General features: G+C 36.4%; 1 protein-coding gene across 1 annotated transcript in view; it reads right to left on the bottom strand.

Moving 5' to 3' along the window:
- The window catches only part of LOC135080246 (uncharacterized), a 241,271-nt gene that overhangs the window by 5,425 nt on the left and 214,713 nt on the right, over positions 1–21,133 (bottom strand). The gene's annotated exons all lie outside the window — the stretch shown is intronic.

The following is a 21,133-nucleotide window of genomic DNA, read 5'->3' as shown; positions in this document are numbered from 1 at the left end:
TAAAAAGGAAAGAAGAGGACTTTCCTCGGTTACTTGCAGTAGTATTGAATGCAATGGGGTCTAAACTCAAGTTGTGAATGTAAAATAAGTGAGAATTTATGAGTCGAGGCGATAGAAAAATCAAAAGAATATCGAAATTGGTCGAATGAAAAAAGAATGAAGTTTCACGGTGGCCAGTGTCGTGCGGCCAAGGAGTCCGCAACATAGATAATGGATTCAAAGCGTACTGCATAGGTAGGGCATGAATATCGGAATCTCGGAATCTCGGAATCTCGTAATATCGGAATCTCGGACTGCGAGATCCGCTATTTCAATTCCGATATTGAGCGACCCAATATCGTAATATCGGAATCAGATAAAAGTTTTAATTGAGATTTTAAACAAAGCGTTTAAACTCGCCACAACCTGCCACAAAGCCCAAAGTACATGATTGGCAAAGACCAATGATTTTCTCATGTCTCTCGCCATCACTTTTTGTTCCACTGCAAATATTTTAATATCTTTACTATTTATGGTTAATTTAACTTGTTCTAAATCAATTTTAGCATTTTCCATAGGTACTTGGTCAACAAAGAACGACATCTCAACTCCCTTTCAAACATTAATTTTACTGGACTATGGACCGTCAGTTCTGCGTACCAACTACTATGTGCCCTGCCCATTGCCACTTCAGCTTGCTAATCCGTCGGGCTATGTCAGCGACCTTAGTTAGTTTACGGAGCTCCTCATTTCTGATTAGATCTCGTAAAGAAACACCAAGCTTATCCCTCTCCATAGCACGTTGTGCCCTATATTCAAAGGCCACGTTTTCGAGCCGTATATCATCACTGGTAACATACACTAATTGAAGACTTTCGTCTTCGTATTCGACGATTTACCTCTTTCTCGAAATTGCATCTAACTACCTAGCTGATCGTTTGTCCGAGATGGACATATACTTACTTGTCAACAATCTCGAGAATCGTGCTCCTAACCGAAACTGGGTAAGGAGCAACATGGACATTCGACATAAGCTTCGTTTTTTCCATATTCATCCGAAGGCCTACCTGTTGGGAAACTTGATTAAGGTCTTCGAGCATTGTGATAAGGTCTTCCAACGGTTCTGCCTTAGTACGCAAAACAGACGGACGATGAGGCAGCAAGGTTCTGAAGTGGAGGCCACGTACCGGAAAGCGCAGCGTAGGATTCATAACCACAAGGTGGACCGACGACATAAAGGTAGCAGGAAGGCGTTAGATGCAAGCCGCCACCAACCGGCCATTGTGATAATCATTATCGGAGCCTGTGTTCAGCAGTGGACGTCCTATGGCTGACATGATGATGATGATGGCCCGTGGTTTTGTGAGTTGTACATCGATAATCAAAAAGGAACAAATTACAAGCATATTCAAGTTTTTTACCACTCTCTACAATTTTTGTAGCACGTGATTTGAATGACTCTAAAATTCGTTCCGCCAACATAAAACAGGGTAATATAATGAAGGAGTAAAAGTTTGTTTGATACCTGTGATTTTACAAAAACACTTTAATTATTTGCTAGTCCATATAAGCTCATTATCAGTAACCATTCATTATCAGGTGATCCGTCTGCTCGTTTGCCTCTTGTCACATAAAAACCAAATGAAATGAATACCCATAACGTAAAAATGGTTTTAAAACTTCAATTTTATGAAGTGCTGTTTTGTACCGAATTAAAGATTTTGATTACAATCATTATTTTATTGTAAACAATCCAGAATTCTTACGAATATAACCAAATATTAATTTTATAGCACATGAACTCAATTCCGATATTAATATCGGAATTCCGATATTGAGATCTAATATCGGAATTCAATATCGGAATTGAAAACCTTCCGATATTACATGCCCTATGCATAGGCGTACTGCGTACTGTCCACAAAATTTAAAAAAAATCAACCATTCACAGGCTTTACTTTGCGTTGAGTTCGTATAGCTTTATTTTTATTAATATTACGAGCTTTTTTTATAAACTTACTTCACAAAGCTTTCTAACGATTTTATGATAAACCAACGATATTGTAAATGTCACGAAATTCGCGAAATTACTCTTAACTTAAATGATATACCTACTGGTTTAATACATTTAACTGTATTTCAGTGGCAGACAATGGGTTTGATGACATTTCTTCTCAGACCTCGCAAATAAAGGACAAAGACAAAGGAGCTTATTCAAAAGACAATGCACAAACAAATTGCTAGGTACTAAAAGTTTACTATCTACTTTATACCATGTCATAAAAATGTATGCATACATACTAGTGTACCTACCTTAAACGTACATCAACGTTTTAAAAGGGTAATTACCTCACAGGCTAGAATATTTTAAAATGTGCTTTGGTATTTTTATTTTACTCAACATTTTTATTGCGAACAAAGCATGATGACAGAACATCAACTTAATAAATGCTGTGCCATCATAAGAAGTTGTAATACCTAGGTGTTATTTTGAAATAAAATGTTTACTCTGACTAGGTAGACTGTTCAGGTTGTAACATTTTTAGTATAACCCATTGCGTCAACGCGTCAGCAAAAATCACACTTTTAGAGAGCAATTTCAGAGAGAACGCCGATCGGCGTGTGCTGCATTGAATGGGTTAACAAACAAGTATTTGATTAAGGTCTAGGTACTACTTAACTCAGTCAGTGCTTGAAGTATGGGAGCGGCACGAGAGGGTGTTTTTGTAACTTCGAACGTAAACGATCTTCTTCAGTTTATATGCTCTGTCACGTCATCGTTCGTTCGTTCGTTTCAGCCAAATGACGTCCACTGCTGGACAAAGGCCTCCCCCAAGGTTTTCCACAATGAACGGTCCTGCGCTGCCCGCATCCAGGCTCTTCCCGCGACCTTTACCAGATCGTCGGTCCACCTAGTAGGAGGCCTGCCCACGCTACGTCTTCCAGCCCGTGGTCGCCACTCGAGAACTTTCCTGCCCCACCGGCCATCGTCTCTACGAGCTATGTGCCCCGCCCACTGCCACTTGATTTTAGCAATCCTGCGAGCTATGTCGGTTACTTTGGTTCTCCTGCGGATCTCCTCATTTATGATTCGATCACGCAGGGAAACTCCGAGCATAGCCCGCTCCATCGCCCTTTGCGTGACCTTGAGCCTTCTTATGATTATCTGTCACGTCATAACATGTCAAAATCACCCCTCCCGTGCCGCTCCCACACTTCAGGGACTGACTGAGTTAACCGCTAGACCTGAATGAATGATGAATGAATGAACAGTTTATGCAGAACTTTTGCAGGTCTACGGAGTTGGTGACTATCTGACACTCAAAAACAAAAGCACTCACTCACACATCGCAACAATACTCACGCCTGTCCAGTCCTCGTCCGATTTCATACGCTTTGTTCTCAACCAAGGACATGGCGTTTGTCCCAAAGCAAGTCCATTAGCGATGGAGACTGAATCAAGATGCTATCGCGAGAACAAAGCCGCTGCCACAATGGATAGCCGATAACTAGTTAGATGGGCCGGTGTAATTGTACGTTCACGTTTCAGGTGTTATCGTGATTGCTGTACCTACGTGATACACACTTGCAAGATAGGTCTCCATTTTGAAATTGTCCACAAATACAAGATGGGATAAGTATCAATTTTGCATGTTGTTTGTGGTCCAACTGTAACATCACTAGTAATTTCGTTTCCCATACTACCTCTATGTGACCCCTTTAAAATTACTTTTCGATTTATTAGAGCTACTCATCGGACAGCCTACTTACTTAGGTAGATAACAAAGAAAATATTTTTTCCTTAGAACTATGTACTGAATTTTATTTGTTTTATATTTAAGTACCTACCCTACTTACTATACTAAGTAGGACCACTGCAAATCATTTCGTGTTAGTTATGTTTATTTAAAACTCAATACGGTTGGAAATGAAGCATAATAACAAATACTTGATGGCCTCCTTTCTTTGATATGTGACGTTGAAACGAGTTAGAAAAACAATTTCGCAAGTTATGAATTTCAAATAAACTATATTGTTCACGAAACCTGACCAATTAGGGGGAAAACAACAATATTTGGGTAAAGAACAATATCGGAGTCGTTCCAGGAAAGATCATTGTTACAAGTTTCCGAAGCCTTAAAAAGATTTTTTATACAATTACAATGTTTTCCTACTTTCCGATTTGAATCCTTATTCCTTTCGTCATGTTTTTGTAGCTAAAGCACATTATTTATGGCTTTAATTTATTTTTTTCGAACAAAACTTAAATATCTTGTTATTGTTGTTTTTACTTGCTAAACTTAGTTCTTCAACAGTAACTTGTTTTTTATGTTGGACTATTTTAAGTTTGCATACCTATTCGTATAGGTATAAAAGTACTAAGTACTATATTTTTATCATTACTTAATAACAAAAATTGCCATTTGTAGAACGATAAAGCTGCGAAATTGTAAAAGATTTCAAACCACCATCTCTTCAAAAAATATACCAATTACGTCCTTATTGTTTCCGTTTCAATTCCAACCAATCGACTGGAAACTAGCGCTTATGAGTTGCATTCCTAAATGCATTCACCACTGCTCGCTTGTTTTCCAGGCCAGTGCATTGTGCAGCGACCTTTACCGCGTGAAGTCAGACATACGGTGGTTAACATCAGTAGCCGCTTTTTGCTTTGCCGTTGTCAACACAGAAACATGGCTAGACTTCGGAAATAGTGCAAAATAGGCAAAAGCATACGAGAATAATAGAATTCTTTCTAGAAATTGTTGAGTTTCCTCGCTTTTGAAATACAATGCTTGAATGTAGAGTTTGCACTTTTGTAATATAATGCTTAACATAAAATTTTGCATTTTAAGATAGAGTGGGAATAGTATGTATTTTCCCTACGTTAAATGTAGGTACAACAGGTTGAATTATCTATTGAATAAAACGAAAACGTTGAGTTATTATAATGCTTAACATAGAGTTTTTTACATTAAAGAGTACAGTAAGTATAAATAAATATTGTTCTTATTACTTTCTAATAAATAAATAAAATTAGATTTTAAACTTTCACGTTCCATTTCATTAATAAACGTCGCGTTAAGTCCCGTGTCTTACTATTTTAAATAAAATGAGTACTTCCTACGACTTAATATTCAAGTCGTCGATTTAACCACATTTCAACAACGTTTCCAGCTTTAACCACGGACGTCCGACGCCGGTCAGAGCCCGTATTTTCCACACCAATACCCCGTTTGGCAGAGTGTCAGAGATACTGTCCACTTTGTTCTGTTGTGATTTATATTGACATATTGACAAAATTACAAGCTCGAACGATTTGAGGAGTCCGTCTTACGCGTGTACTGTTACAAAAGAATCCATAGGGGGTTCCCCGATAAAAATACTCTACCTATCGCTATAACAGTTGAGAAATCATAGTTTAACATCCCCCATTTCACATAGATGTTTACGACTATTTTCTTATCCTAACAACCTATTTATACAGGGTGTCCCACAAAGTGGTGTCAAGCTGAAGTCCAGAGGTAGAGCATAACTAGGGCAATCCAATTTTCGTGTAATGATTGTTTTAAACTGTGCTTTAGGCACTTAAGAATAAGAATAAGAAATTTATTCATAATGTTCATTACATGTCAAATTTTCAATATATTTTCTTATTAATAATAAACAATTGCAGTATTAATAAGAAAGAAATACACATCATGTCCAAAATAATTAATAATACAAATATAATTATTGTCAATTAAATGTCAAAATAAATAGTGGGTAACAGTGTCAATAATAATTAAATTCCAAACAGGTCGTCAATTTTATAGAACGCCTGCTCGATCAACCACTTTTTTAATTGAAATTTGAAAGATTATTTGGTCACTGTGTCGCGAATAGTTAAGGTACATGCCAGAATTTTTAAATATTATTAGAGGAATATTTACATCCATAACACGAATGTAAACTAAAAAAGTAAAAATCCCGTATGTTGTAAAAAAATCATAACTCGAAAACTATCAAATGTCGGGTAGCCCTAGTGATGCTCTACCTCTGGGCTTCGGCTTGACACTACTTTTTGGGACACCCTGTATGAAAAGGTTCAATCGTGAAAACTTTACAGACAGCCACACTTGTAATATACAGTACGAAAAAATCTAATTTGATTCTGCTACTCGACCAGAACTAGTTTGAAATGCAAACAAAGTTGTAACTAACTGTTGCTCTAAAAGTGCTCGTAGTTCTGACTTTGAACTGAAACTGAAAGCCTCTATTTAGTTGTTGAATTCCGTCCAGAAATTAACATGACGTTAAAATGTTCCGGCTCAAAGCGTAGCATGTGTCAAAAACATGGACCCTGTATTAATTGTGTGAATGAAAAGTTGGAACTTTTACAAAGCCCAGTATTCCATGAGCGACGCGCGTTGCGAACTTCTGACGTCACGTTTGACGAACAGTAGTTGGTCAAAGTACAGCCAGACTGTACAATTTTGTTGCAAAATAGCTTCTAATACAACTACAGAGGTGCCACAGTGCTTACAATTGATTTATGCGTTTGTACACTTTGACCGGGCACGTGGGCAGTTTGGGTTTTCGGGCAATTCGCATTGAAAACAACAATGTTTTTAAACGCTGTTTTTATTTGGTTAATAACTTTTAAAAAAAATAAAACCGACTTCAAATGCGTGAACACAAAAAAAAAACTAAAAATTAAAAATATTGCGTATAAAAAAGTTCATCCCCAATTTTCCACCCTTGGGGGTGAAATATTTTCTTCAAATTCGCATGAAACCACCCTTTTGATAATACCTATTCAACAAAAAAATAATCGTTCAAATTGATTTATAATCGGCGGAGATATTGCGTATAAAAAAGTTCATCCCCAATTTTCCACCCTTGGGGGTTGTTTTTTCTATTATTAAATTTAAATGGGACCACCCTTGAGGTATTACCTATACGCCGAAAAAAGATTTGTTCAAATCGGTTCATAATTGGCGGAGTTATCGCGTAACAAACATAGAAAAAAAAAAAAAAAAACATACGGGTCGAATTGAGAACCTCCTCCTTTTTTGAAGTCGGTTGAAAAGTACCTAACGGAATTCGGTGGTTTTAGACGGGGCGTAGTGGAACAATGAAACAATTGCGTTTAGGGCAAACAAGGAATATGGGCATGTATTTTGATGTTTGTTTATATTTTTATATCACAAACATTTAAGTGTGTGAATTTAATATTATGATTACGAGTCTACAGAAATCTAGGTCAGCGATATAGGGGGATAATAAAATATGTACGAGAATTATGACAGATCTTCTCTACTTATTTATCCTTACTAAAGGACAATAACCACAGAATAGCATAAAGCGTGTCTTCTATTGAGAGTAAAAATCGGAAAATTTCCGAAATATTTGTACGGAATTTAAATAATGCACATAAACATATAACTTTAAATTATAATCAAATCTATTTTTCCAGTGTTTTTTATCAGCAGTACTTAATAATCTTTTAAGCATGGCCACTTTAACCCTGAATTAAAAGCGTGTCTTAAGTGGTCAGATCCCTGCGACATTCCAAGGGTTGTTCTGCGGTCACGCCCGCTGTCTGCCCGCGGTCGAACAACTTCAGTACGGGCCCCTATTAATCCACGATGACCGCTATAGGAGACATTCTGTGGACTTATATTGCTATACCTAGTTATTTTTACTCTTTATCTTACCTAGGTAAGGTTTAAAAATCTATTGGGTGTATCTTATTATCTATAAAAGCGAAAGGTCACTGACTTACTCACTCATCACGAAATCTCGGAAACTACAAGTGCTATGAGTTTCAAATTTTGCATAAGGGTTCCTTTTAGAAAGTAGATGCTCACTAAGAAGGGATTTTGCAAAATTCAACCCTTAAGGGGGGTAAAAAGCGGGTGAACATTAGGCCGTCTTATCCCATCAGTGTGCGAAGTGTAGGTCACATTCTTTACTTGTCACTATCAATTTGCATCTGGAATGTTAGAGACTCCTATTCTGGAAAAAATAGAGACTCCTATAATAGTGGACAATAAACGGGACAGACATTATCAGGGGATGATGAAGGCAAAAATGTCCAAGTTCCAGAAAACGGAATATCGTATCAAAAACGAAAGATAAAATTAGAAATCTCTATAAAATATTTTCATCAAAATGCATGTTTTTCCCTTCATCTCAGTAGCTATACCGTTTGCTTAGTTTATACTAAGCTATTTTCTGAGGTATATGCATGCTTACTATGACATCCGCAAGGAAGATGCGCGTTATCTATATCAGCTAGTTTCTCTCCACGCTCCAGCCAAACTAATGTAAACTTACGAGTAGCTATCGCTGTAGAGGGTTAAGACGACAGTAACCCTTCAAAGATAAAGGAATTTTAAAGTTGAAGCGGAGACGGGGAAAGTTGAAGCGCACGTAGCGTCAGACGGAGCGTAATTTAGTCAAGTTTACGCTGCATTTGGTTCAATAAAATCCTGCACAGCAAGGGTTGAACGTTTGTTTTATAACAAAAAGTCAACCGCGTGTTGAATACTTTATCATTTAATATGGAAATGTTATTTTAAACCAGTGTTCAAGGTAGGTACGTTAACTTTTTTTGTAATAATGCCCTAAAAGTCTGTTATAGTAATATGTAAGTATGTAGTACGTTTATAAGCATCCATTCATACATTTTGCTGCTCAGCAAGATTCAATCCCATAATACCACCGTTACGTGAACCACCAGGCCCAGTCTACTGTTAAAGGAATAAGATTCGATCTCGCAACAGCAGCGTTACCACTAGGCCTGGAGGACGTCAAATCAATGAGGGTTTTCGCGTATGAAAAATCCGCCAGATGGCAATACGTAGACGCAAGGTCCAAATGCTGCATGATTGGTTATTTTTGACATGACATTGACAGATATGTCAAAATCCACCAATCACGCAGCAGACAGACCCCACATCCACGTCCCGCCATCTAGCGGATCTTTCATACGCGAAAACCCTCATTAATCGATAAATCAATTAGAGACGTTCATTACTGATAGAAGTGGTACATAATAAGATAAATATGATCCCTATTATTTGGGTATGAGGCATGACCCTGTACCCCAATATACAAAGATATACAATATCTAATCCCTTATTGTTGTAACGTGTGACTTTTCCATTACAATAACAAAGAAAGGGCTGCTAATGCGTACATTGTTCATCTGACAATTGACGTTTACTCCGTCTCACAGAAAATAATAAAATAACAAAGGGTGCCTTCATATTCAAGGGATTCTTCATAAAAGCTTATTTAACTTTATCAGAAAATGTCCTTGGGTAGAAATTCGGTAGAAATAATAATAAAATGAGAAAGGGACAATATTAAATAAACTTAAAAGCGAATCAAAGACGATACTTGTAGTTCGTTCGTTCGTTTTAGCAGGCCTGTTCATCTCCGCGAGTTTACATCGAAAACAAAACACGCACGAATGGCCCCCTACAGGATACTATTCGACAAGGCCTCACATTAACTCACATACGAGCGAACATATTCTTGTGTATGATGGAAAAAAATAAAGAAAATGGTGTACTAAATACTGTGCAGTATTTAACTGCCTAAATAATAATAAAAACACAGAATGTACTTTTTTAAGTTGCCTGAAGACACTGAGAGGTAAATAAGTAGTTAATATTATTCATGATAATTCATGCCAAATCATGTATTTCCTCCATTGAGTTATAATGTACTACGTAGTAATATTACTTCAATGATTTCCTCCGCCATTTTCCGCAGTTTGGCACCTCACGTCACATCATTTTACCGAAGTCAGCCCTATAGCTTCGGCGCAGTACCGACCACTGACGTTTGTCAACAAAATGCTGCTTGACTCTTGAGACAGGCTAAATTACACCATATTGTTAATGACATTGCGCATACATTTTTTTAAATACCTTCGCGAAGTAAAACTTCTGTACGTAGTACCACAGAATAATAATAAGTACTACGTAGTACTTATTATTATTCTGTGGTTTTAGCCGTAAGACGTCCACTGCTGGACAAAGGCCTCCCCCAAGGATTTCCACAAAGCCGGTCCTGCGCCGCTCGCATCCAGGCGCCTCCCGCGACCTTCACCAGATCGTCGGTCCACCTAGTGGGAGGCCTGCTCACGCTACGTCTTCCGGCTCTTTCAACTTTATAATAATGTATGTAAGAAGTCATTTTCGAATGTTACAGAATTAGTAGGAGTGCCTACTAACATTGCTAATCAATTTAATTATTTATACTGTCTGTCACTTCAGAAATTATTGCGTAGTAAATTAATGCTCTCTATTTCCCTTTAGTCTAATCTGGGCGTCCACAGAAGACCAGAGCGGCATAGCGTTACTTTACTGGGACACTATGACACCATGCGACATTATTTTACCATGTACGTACATTTATTTGCAATTTTTTTTTATGTGTGTTATATTGAATTCAGAATTTTTCTTTTTGTATTTCTGTCTCACTCTCTCAAGTATAGAAGGGTGGAGGTACGAGTAAACACGCCTTAATTCTTTCTCAGAAGAAACAGGAGAGCTTTTGTACAGATCCTCTAAGACTGGCGTTGTTGTTTGCAGAGTTGATCCGATAACAGCCTTTATTGCGCTCTGTGGAAATCCAATGAAAATTCATCCGGGCGGCCATTAATATTCGTTATGGTCACTTTTTATTATGGGAGAGAAAGAAAAAGTGTTTTATATTTCTATGCAAATCTAAAATGAACCTCACTTTGATTGTGTTTTATAAGATTTACTGAAAATGAATAGCTAAAGATTTGTTTTACAAAAATAGGTTGAGAGAAAGTACATTTTTTTTTGTCAGCGCAAATGAAAATGAAAATGAAAAAACATTTATTCAGTATCTTTTAAGTTAACATATTGTTGCAAGTGGCTGGGATCTCTTTTTAAGTATAATACCTGTGTTAGGAGGCCCCGCTCTTTCTTAAAGTTACAAAGATACATATGTAATTATGTTAAACAAGCCACAAAAACTCACAAGTACGTATTACTAGTACTAGAATAACGCTAGATATCATTATAGTTTTGGTTACATTCAATAGCTCAATAACGCAAGATTGATAAAATTTATTTTCAGTACTTAAGAGTTGTATTCAGAGAAATCTCAGTATTAATTTTAGATTTATCAAATAAACCCGAGCCCTCTCGCACCAATTTTTATACGAATATGAAATCATAAGACGGGACATTTATTGCAGTGGAATTTTCAGGGTTAACATGAAGGTTGTTTTGATTCCAAAACAACGTTCATGTTAACACTGAAAATAATGAAAAGCAGAATAAAGAATGCCTTATAAAATATGACACCTACTCATATTTCCAATATAAAATCGAACGTGCTAACACCAAGTGCATAATTCTCATAACTTATATTGCTACGCGATCCGGCGGCAGTTCTAGCAGAATAGCCCATAAAATATCTAGTTACCTGCTACGTTTTGAATTACAGTTTAATATCGGAAAATTGCAACTCCAGCCGTATTTCCAGACAGCAGATTTATTCTTGTTTCATTATTTCTAATACGGATCGTGGCCATCGGAACGTTCGAGAGGAAATATTTTGTTTCTGTCGGTACGTTGCAAGAATTTTGCAGGAAGCTTATGGAACGACAGCAAATCAATTTTAACTGCAGTACCTCGCTATTTTGCAACAAATAAGGCAGAGTTTATCAATAAGTGTCACCATAAGTTTTTATGTGTGTTAAATAACTTGAAAGACCGAGAAAATTTAAAAATCAAAAGTGTTTATCAAAATTAGATAATAAAATAACATACTTGGTAGCATAGCCCAAAACAATAACCAAAAACACAACATAAAACGAAAAATAGCTAAAATACAATAAAAAAATCACAATAGAGCGTTGATTTTAGCTTTCGCGTACAACAAAATACCACACGGCCATTCGACACGCCAAAAAAGAATAAAACGCAATGCAATAACTGTCCCTGTAATGAAGCTATCCTTTTAGTAGCCATAAAAGCCTGGCCCTTCCCGCCTCTAAAAGGTTCACCCGATATAGTTTTAGGACTTCAGATTTCAGAACCTTGTAGATAGTCTAACTAGATATAGTAAAGCTAAAAATAATATTCTAGATAGATACCTAAGATATTCTTTAAATAGTAATACCAAGGTATACCCTTGTTATTTCTATTTAAAACAAGTATTTAGTCTCAAATTAAATAAAGCTGAAAAACTATGCGTACCTACTCAGCTGATTGTACATATATGTATAGTAGGTAATACGGGACTCATAAACATTTTATCAGCAGTCTAGTACACATACATAAATACTTTTCTTTTGTATATTTCTTTAAAATTAAAATACTTCTTTAATGAAATAAGCTTTATGTACCTCCTAATTAAAATTCCATTTTACAAAATGCTGAATTTTAACTTTAATAAAATCATACAATTTATTATAATGAACCACTCATATACCTAATAAGTAGTAGGTATTGACTTTAAGCTTCACTATTGTGAACAGATATTCAACTTATCAAAGAACAAGGAAAATCCAACAAATCTCATTGAAGGTTCTTAAGATGGATTTAGATTTGAAATAATGATGTTGAACTTATGATAGGAAATCTTCTTAGTAAGTTGTGGGGCTTATTTTCATCTACCTAAGGCCCATCATACACGAAAAATGCTATTTACTCGAAAAACATATAACTTTAACTCTAACCAAACGGGAATACTGTACTCTGATGTTTCCTCTTTCAAAGAGGTCGAGTCAAACATTTTTCATACATAATTGCGACTTTGATACTTTGGCAGGGTTACACCATCTTACTTTAACTTTAACAAACGTCAAAAATCTGTCAAACTCCATACAAAAGACACACCGGTTATTTTCAATTCTTTCTCACATTTCTTTTCACCATTTGACAATCTTAACCACGTAATAGGTACAAAATTTAATAAAATTATATTTATTTGGTTTTTGTAAGTAAAGCGTAACATAAGTATTATAATATTGTTGCCTTGTGTGCGAGGTGCCTTACATAAAACATGTTAAAGATTTGGTTCATTATCTTGGAATATTGTGGTTTTTCAAGGAAGCTTTAAGTAAATAGGCTTATGCGCCCTTAGTGTAATGATTTCTTATAATACAGAATAGACAGAATTACGAGTTTATCCTTATCAATAGCATTTTATAAACTACATGCGGAATTTTACATTTCCATTTTCAAGTAGGTACTAGAGATCATCCCCTTGCCAACATATATTTTTTAATATCAAATTATAAACCAAAATCGTAATGCTTTGTTTTGCATTTAAAAAAAGGTTAATTAATTATCATAACAATGGAAATTAAGCCGCTAAAACACAACAGTATTTAAAATGCCCATTTAACTAGCGTGATTGCGTGAGCAGCGACCACATACCCAGTTATAATGAAAGAAGACCTAGTAGCATATTTATATATTTAAAACTTGAATGGACATAAAACACAGTACATAAGGCGAAATTATGCCATTCGGCACTCTCCTCCAGTCAACATTAGAGCCAAACTGAGAATAAAGTAGGTGGTACAAAATTATGGGTATAAAGTATACTATTATTATGTAGTTTTTGTCGTGAATTCGCTTTCGTTAATTTTTGGAGGTAACTAACGCGTTTCACGATCGAGAGCTGAACCGTCAAGAAGTTTTTTTAGAAGTTTTCAGATGACAAATTATGAGTTTTCATCATCATCTATTCTATTTCATTCCCTTAAAGTTTATTTTTGAAACAGAAAACCTTTTTTATATGTTCGATCATCAAGTTTCTTGCCGGTTGAGCCTTCTGGATCTAATAATTTTGTAACCTTAACAAATATAAACACTACTGTCGTTTGAAATATAGTTCAATTAAGTCGGGGCACTTATTTCGTTTGTCCAACACACACCTATGATTTATTAACATTGAAAATAGCAACAAAATACAAGCATATACGAGTACGTTCGTATAAAAACATACCGTCGGGATTTAAACGTGAAAATAATAGTAAATTAATCGATCCCTTATGTATTATTTATTAATCCTTTTTGGAATTACCAGACCCATTTGTTTTAGGTTTAAGCTAGGGGCTACATTTGTCAGGGATAATCTGAAACTGAATTAAAATAAATAAAGGCTTAAGAGTAACAAAAAAACTGGCACTATACATAAAAGAAAGTATGTATGTTATAACTTTATTTGTTATAGTAATAGCGATCTACAGAACAATTCAAGTAAAGTCACATGCATGTCTGTAAAAGCACTTTATAAAAGTTCCATTTGATAGAAGATACACTTCGTTGAAAGCGACGCCATTTTTCAGCGCATAGTAACTAAGTGAAATTAGCATGCCCCAAGCAAAAAGTTTGCATGACGCTGAGCAAGGGTGCTGTTTGCCAGCAACGCTGGCTTTCAATCCAATTTATCATGGTTATAGTGTAAAAGAGAAAAACCGACCAATTAAAAGGCGTTAAAAGCTGTGATAAAAATAATGTAAAGCTTAGCGTGTTTTGTGAATCAAAGATATACAAAGTTTGAGTTAAAAGATATCCTGAGTTGTCATTTTCTGCGATTCTTATTGGGACCCAGTATGGGACCTACTTGATCGATCATCCGAGAAACATAATATGAATTCATGCATCGGAGAACTCCTAATGAGTTCTAATATCCGTCAGAACTCAGATCACTCACGAGACTTATTTGTTTTACAACTTATACGATAGATTGGATGCTAAATATTTGTGCCCCCTTGTCTGGATAATTTAAAGATCCGATCCGTTCGGTTTGTTAGATCGGGATAATTTAGTTTTGTTTTAGTTGAAGGGTAAGTATAGGCATCTAATCAGTGGGAAGATTTTTAAGTGAATGACGGTTATACAACGTGAAATTGTGAACTCTGTCAGTTTATAATATAACGCGTTAGATTTAAACTAACAGTGGGTTAGGTTAGGTTAGATGTCACCGTAAAATTGTGAATTCTGTCAGATTATAATCTGACGTAGTTAAATTACAATCTAACCTAACCCACTATTAGTTTACAATCTAACGCGTTATATTATAAACTGACAGAGTTCACAATTTCACGTTGAAATATGGACAAAGCTTAGTAAAAACATGTAACAAAAAGTTACGTTTAAGAAACTTGCATTTACAACTCTCATTGCATTTTGCTAACCAAACCGTGTCGCTTAAAATTAAATTGCATAGGCCATCGCCTTGCGCCAGCAAAAATTTTTTTTAACCCTATTCAGCTGGCCTGGATGCGGGCTATTAAGGCCAATCAGGCCACGAGCAGACAATAGCCACTGATATAATTTAGATAGGGTATTAGAAAACAATTGGGTGGGAGTTTCAAGTCTCTAAGCTGGTTAGTTGTGACGTGATATTATGTTGGATAGAGTAAGCAGCCTTTGTAAGGTTCTTATAAGTGAGGCTTCACAACACAGATTGTTTTTTTTAGGAGATGTCCAGACGACGACACATCAGGTTAAATACAGAGGCTGTGTTATTCAATTGTATAAAAGCGATTTTTAAACAAACGTTTCAAAAATCTTTTAGTGATACACGTCTTACTGTGTTATTTTTATATGTAACGTTGTAATTTATTTCACTCAATAAAGTATATAACTTCTAATCTATTCCAAAAAAAAAAAAAAACAGTATAGTGGTGTCAGTTCTTGCTGCAGAGATTTGAATGGTACTTAAAGTCAAACTATAGTTACTCGTTCATTGTTTAAAGTGGCCCTCGGAAAAAACTGCCCCTAAATAAAGTCCCCAATGACCGATTGCTCAAACACGTCATCCCGAACAAATTGTTTAAGTAACGACTGATGGAAAATCAATGTTGCGCTTACGGGCCACCTGAAATCCTGTTTATTTGGCCGAAATGCTTTTTACAGGCTTTTCAGCCAATCCCATAATGTCACATTCATCCCCCATTTGTCGTAAAATAACAAACGATTGTCGACCACTTCATGAATAAGAGGGAATGCATTGATTTGTACCTACTTACTTGGGAAAAATATGTGGTAAAGTGATGAATGAAACGAAAGATTTTAAAATTTTGGTAGAATGCTATGTTTGAGTCAAATAAAAATATTCATTGGTTTAAATTGAGCTTAGAATTATTACGGAAAACGGCACCTTTGCTCTTAAGTGGGTAGTTCTGCAATGTAATTAAATGTGATTTTTTATTGGTTGATAGATTGTATTGACTATGAGTGTGGTGTCTCTGATTGAAATAACACTATAACCGCTCGTATTAAATTTTAAGTATCACATTGAAAAACTGATTTAAGCACCAAAAGAGACATAATTTCATGTAAAAAGAGTCCCTTATTATTAAGAGTCAATTATTATTTGAAATACACGCCTGAACGCGTCCCCAAACCATTTACGTGAAAATCCATGAAATGAGATGACCGCTCTGAATCCAACTCGATTCGCACTCCATTCTGTTTATCAGGTTACGTTAGGCTAAGCCACATTACAAATGCCGGTAGTATAAAAACTAATTCGAGGTGGCTGTAGGAAGGATTTTAAACTACTGACTTTTTACATTAACAAAACTGTACCTCGGTAAGTAGGTATAGGTACAGTCTATTAACGCGGCAAATACATGTACGTATTTGTGGTATTAGGTATCATCATCATTTCAGCTACAGGACGTCCACTGCTGAACATAGGCCTCCCCCAAGCACAAGACACTTATCAACTTCAGCATAATAAAACATACTACAATTGGAATAAAATCGCAAAGAAGTCCGTGCCTCATACAAGAAACGTCCGTCCCGCACGCTTCATGTAGGAATATATGTATTATGTGTACCTACATAAATTGTTTTATGTGTGCCAGTGTGGTGTAACCCTTAGGCCAGCAAAGTGCGTATCGGAGCCGTAAAGTACGGTCCTGTGTCGAACAGGCACTCTGAATGAAGTACACAATGTAGGGTTTTGTCCTCAGGAAATTGACTGAGCACGTTATGCGCTGGGCGATGACGTCACACGCTATTGATGATGTAATTTAAAGTGTGTCATATACATTATGTCGCGTATAGAAACCGGCAATTTTTCGTGAATAAATCTACAATAATCTCACTCACTCATCATGAAATCTCAGAAACTACAAGTGCTAGGAGTCTCAAATTTTGCATGGGGGTCCTTTTAGAACGTGCTCACTAAGACGGAATTTTGCAAAATTCAATTCCTAAGGGGTTAAAACGGGATCCACGCGTACGCAGTCGCGGGCGGCCGCTAGTACTCGTATAGAAAGCATATTTTGGTTCGGCGTTGATTTCAGGTATTGATAGGTCTTGTGAAGGTCTACTAACGATCAGTAGGCCTAAGATGCGCGCCGCGATAAGCGGTTATCACGCCATTTTATTGATTTTGCCCATACATTTTGACGTCGATAAAAGTTATCACGACGCGCATCTTAGGCCTACTGGTGAAGGTCGCGGGAAGCACCTAGATGCGTACAGCGCAGGACCGGTCGTTGTAGAAATCCTTAGGGAGGCTTTTGTATAGCACTACTTTGAAAAGGACTTATCAGGGCTTTCAACCACACAATTACTCTAAGGACCCCTAAACGCGTAGGTATTTGTTTTACGTCGACGTTTTTACGCGATAAATAATAACTTTTTGATGCGAGGGGAGCTTTACGTCTCAGGGCACATTAAGCCCGATCGTAAATGGGGCATTATCGTTATTTAGAACACTGATAATGAGCCCGTCAATCTCGGTGCTAGTGTGATGAATATCAGTAATCCAGTGTCACTGGCCTACACTAATAACTCCGTGTTGCATAACTTTTCTTAAAGGTTACTTTAATCTTTCTTTTGTCACCTGTCATACGCTTTGGACTGAACTTCTTCGAACCCCTTCTATGTTCTTCTGATTAATTTCGTTGCGGGTCCAATGATAGTTTAACTTTCTCTCGGGACAAATTTGACCTTCACTGGTTGGGTTTGGCAGTCAAGCTGTAGATGCTGGTTACATAGGAGTTTCAATGTGGGAATGAGAGGTGGGAATAGTCCTGTGGCCTATACTAAACTAGTACTCCTTAGGTTATATAAATCTGGTCATATTGTTTACACATACCGGCTAATGGCCTGTAGTAATTTTGACTAGGTTCTATGAAATATTCTTTCAAATATGTTATTATGAAAATGGCTCTACAATTTGCGGAAACAGCTTTTGGAACCGTAAACTCCATTCGCGAGCTAATAACTTGAAATTAAGTAGTATAATTACTTGAGTTTCCAGTAACTTTAATTAGGTGCCTAAGGTAAGTAGTAGACAGTTTTAGCGTTTTACGGGAACTAAAGTAAGGTGAGTAGTCAGGTAATTATTGTAATAATTATTATTTCAAATTTCTGACTTTCAACGTTAGGAAAACTTATGGGGTGAACTTGCTTAACACAATTCATAAAAAAGAAGGGGAAGGAAGAGGGTGAGGGAGGAAAAGAAGGGGAAGGAAGAAGAAGGTTCTATATAAGAAACAATAATATATTACGCGCAGATAATGTTAGAAGAAAATAAAGAACTTCGTGCTTAGCTTACACCAATTTAAGGCAAAATCACGATACTGAAAATCAGGACAGCAGGAATATAGGACAAAATAAACTTAAGTACAAGCAAAAAGTTTTCCAATGTCCGACACGGGTGTCCGCCGGACAAACTGAAGGGAAGTGGCGCATTTCCTTCCAATTTGGACATTTTGTGCTCGCCAGTACACGTGATCCGATACATCCTGTTAAGTTCTTATTGCTTCCGCTTTTAAAAGCTCTTCTAAAGGCCTTTAAACCAGTTTTATAACACTATCTCGATATAAGTAGAGTCACAGTATAAAATTTAGACAAAAATGTCTTTAAAATCGTTGAAAAAAAAGTCGTTCAAAGAATGTTGACGTATTTTGTTGGTCATAAGTTTAAGTACTTAATTTGGATGGAAGCACAGAACGATTATTTGAAGCTAACTGTACGAGCAATAAGCAATAATTTTTGCGGTATTTTAACAAAACAGTAGCTTAAACTGTTCTACCTAATACATACTCTGTAATTTAGACAGACTAATTCAAAGTTGATACAAGTATTCCATTTGTCGAGACAAAACTATACCTTCAGCGCATATTTCAACGGTAATAGAAGCAATTTGTACAGATAATCTAACTACTGGAGTGGATTCAAAGTATAAAGCCTCGGATACACTGAAGGACAAAATATTGACAAATAATGACACGCAACGCTCAAAATATGTAAGTCAACAACTTTTGTAACATCTTTTTGCTTTGTTCGGTTCGTTAATGCATGCATACTTTTCATGAAGTATCAAAATGCCACACATAATATGACATCGCTTCTTCACCAAACTCTATTATATCTACCTATTCTTTTTGTAGTAAGTACTATATGTAGTTTACAAAGATAGGTATAAATTTTTACTAGAGATGAAACGGATATCCGGTAACTATCCGGTAGGCCGGATATCCGGCCTAAATTTACTATCCGGCCGGATACCGGATAGTAACTCACTATCCGGCCGGATATCGGATATTAAAAAACTACGACAATTTCCTATTAATAAAATGAAATACATTAATCTTTGAGGTAAATATCAATAAAATGGCTTATAATAATGACGGCTTTTATTTAAAGTCCAAAAAGTTACAAAAAAGCCATATTAAGGCCTTTCAAAAAACGTATTTCTTATTCTGGGCTATTCACTCTAATGACGAATACATAAATAGTAAATATCTGTTAATGTCGAAATATTGCCAAATAAAAAGGCGATCTTTATTTCGCTGATGGTCTGATGACATGATGCATGCAGTTTAGTCAGATTACGCAGCAAGTAAACTAATTTAATTTTCGCTATTCAATCACACACTCACGATAGCAACCGAAATCGCTCGAATTGATCTGCCCCCTAGACAAGTGGCAAAATCTGACATTCTATTCGGACGGATTCGATTTTCGAAAAGTGTGACTAGTCGAGTCTACTAATAGACCCACTGATCGTGTTTGAAGCATCTGTGCGGCGCTAAACTCGTCACGATATGCAACGAGACAATGGGCCAACTATCCGGCCGCCGGATATCCGGCTATCCGGCCTAGCACCTGGCCGGATATCCGGTATCCGGTATCCGGCCAAACAACTATCCGTTTCATCTCTAATTTTTACAGTTAATTCAAAAATAAACTTTTCAGAAACTACAAAAGTGTTTTGGGAGTAGTACCTACCCGTTTTTACTAAAAATGTATGTATTAGTCTATGTTTCACATTTAGTGGTTGAGCAGGACGACTCGCAAAGTTTTCAATTTTCCGACTAGTGTATCTAAGGTTTTATAGTAGGAAGCGTGCCGTCATGCAATGCTTTGCCGAACGGTGGGTGAAAACTCCTGCTACTGACAGGAACGTGCCCGCGATTGAAAGGTTCATTTTTGATGCATCATGAAAATTGAATTTTCATAATTTCCCCTCTTAAAATTTTAAGTAAAGCCTCTATAAAAATGTTTCAATTTATTTCTTTTTTAATCTGGCTAAAAGCTAAACGACAGCTTAACCTTGCGAGGTTACATAAAAGCAAGTCATTTGTAATATTCGACCGCCTCAAATGTTCCGTTTAAATTATATTATAACCCAATGGCGGTCGTCAGCACATCATAGGTACTAAAACAATTTGATTCATTCAAAATCGTACCTATTACTACTCGTACATAGATACTACACTTTACGGTGTTTCAAGTTGCTTGTGTCTAGTCACAAAAACATTACGAGATCGCGATGTAAAATGCGACAGCGCCATCTCTTGGTCGCCATCCGAACTAAACCTATACACTTTTCTAATTATGAGGTTCCATTTAGCTTCGGCGCTGAATCGGCGGCCATTTGGGCTAATGCCTGTGATAATAAGTTACCGTTGTTTCCAAATAACTCGCCAAGTTGGTTAATGCCAAGTTTGTTGCCAAGTTGGAAGTACGGCGAGTATTGATTCTTGGTATTTAGCGGTGTACGAATATTTGTACGAGCTTTTTCTGTGTTTTTACTTTACCTGTGTTTAATAATTCACGGTGTGATAGGTTTTCTGAGAATCCCGAGATAACACATTTTATTTTTCGTATGCAGGAGCTTGTATGAC

This window comes from Ostrinia nubilalis, chromosome 17 (genome assembly GCF_963855985.1).
Source record: "Ostrinia nubilalis chromosome 17, ilOstNubi1.1, whole genome shotgun sequence".
Lineage (NCBI taxonomy): Eukaryota > Metazoa > Arthropoda > Insecta > Lepidoptera > Crambidae > Ostrinia > Ostrinia nubilalis.
The sequence above is the reverse complement of the archived record's forward strand: the minus strand, read 5'-3'. Positions and strand labels throughout refer to the sequence as shown.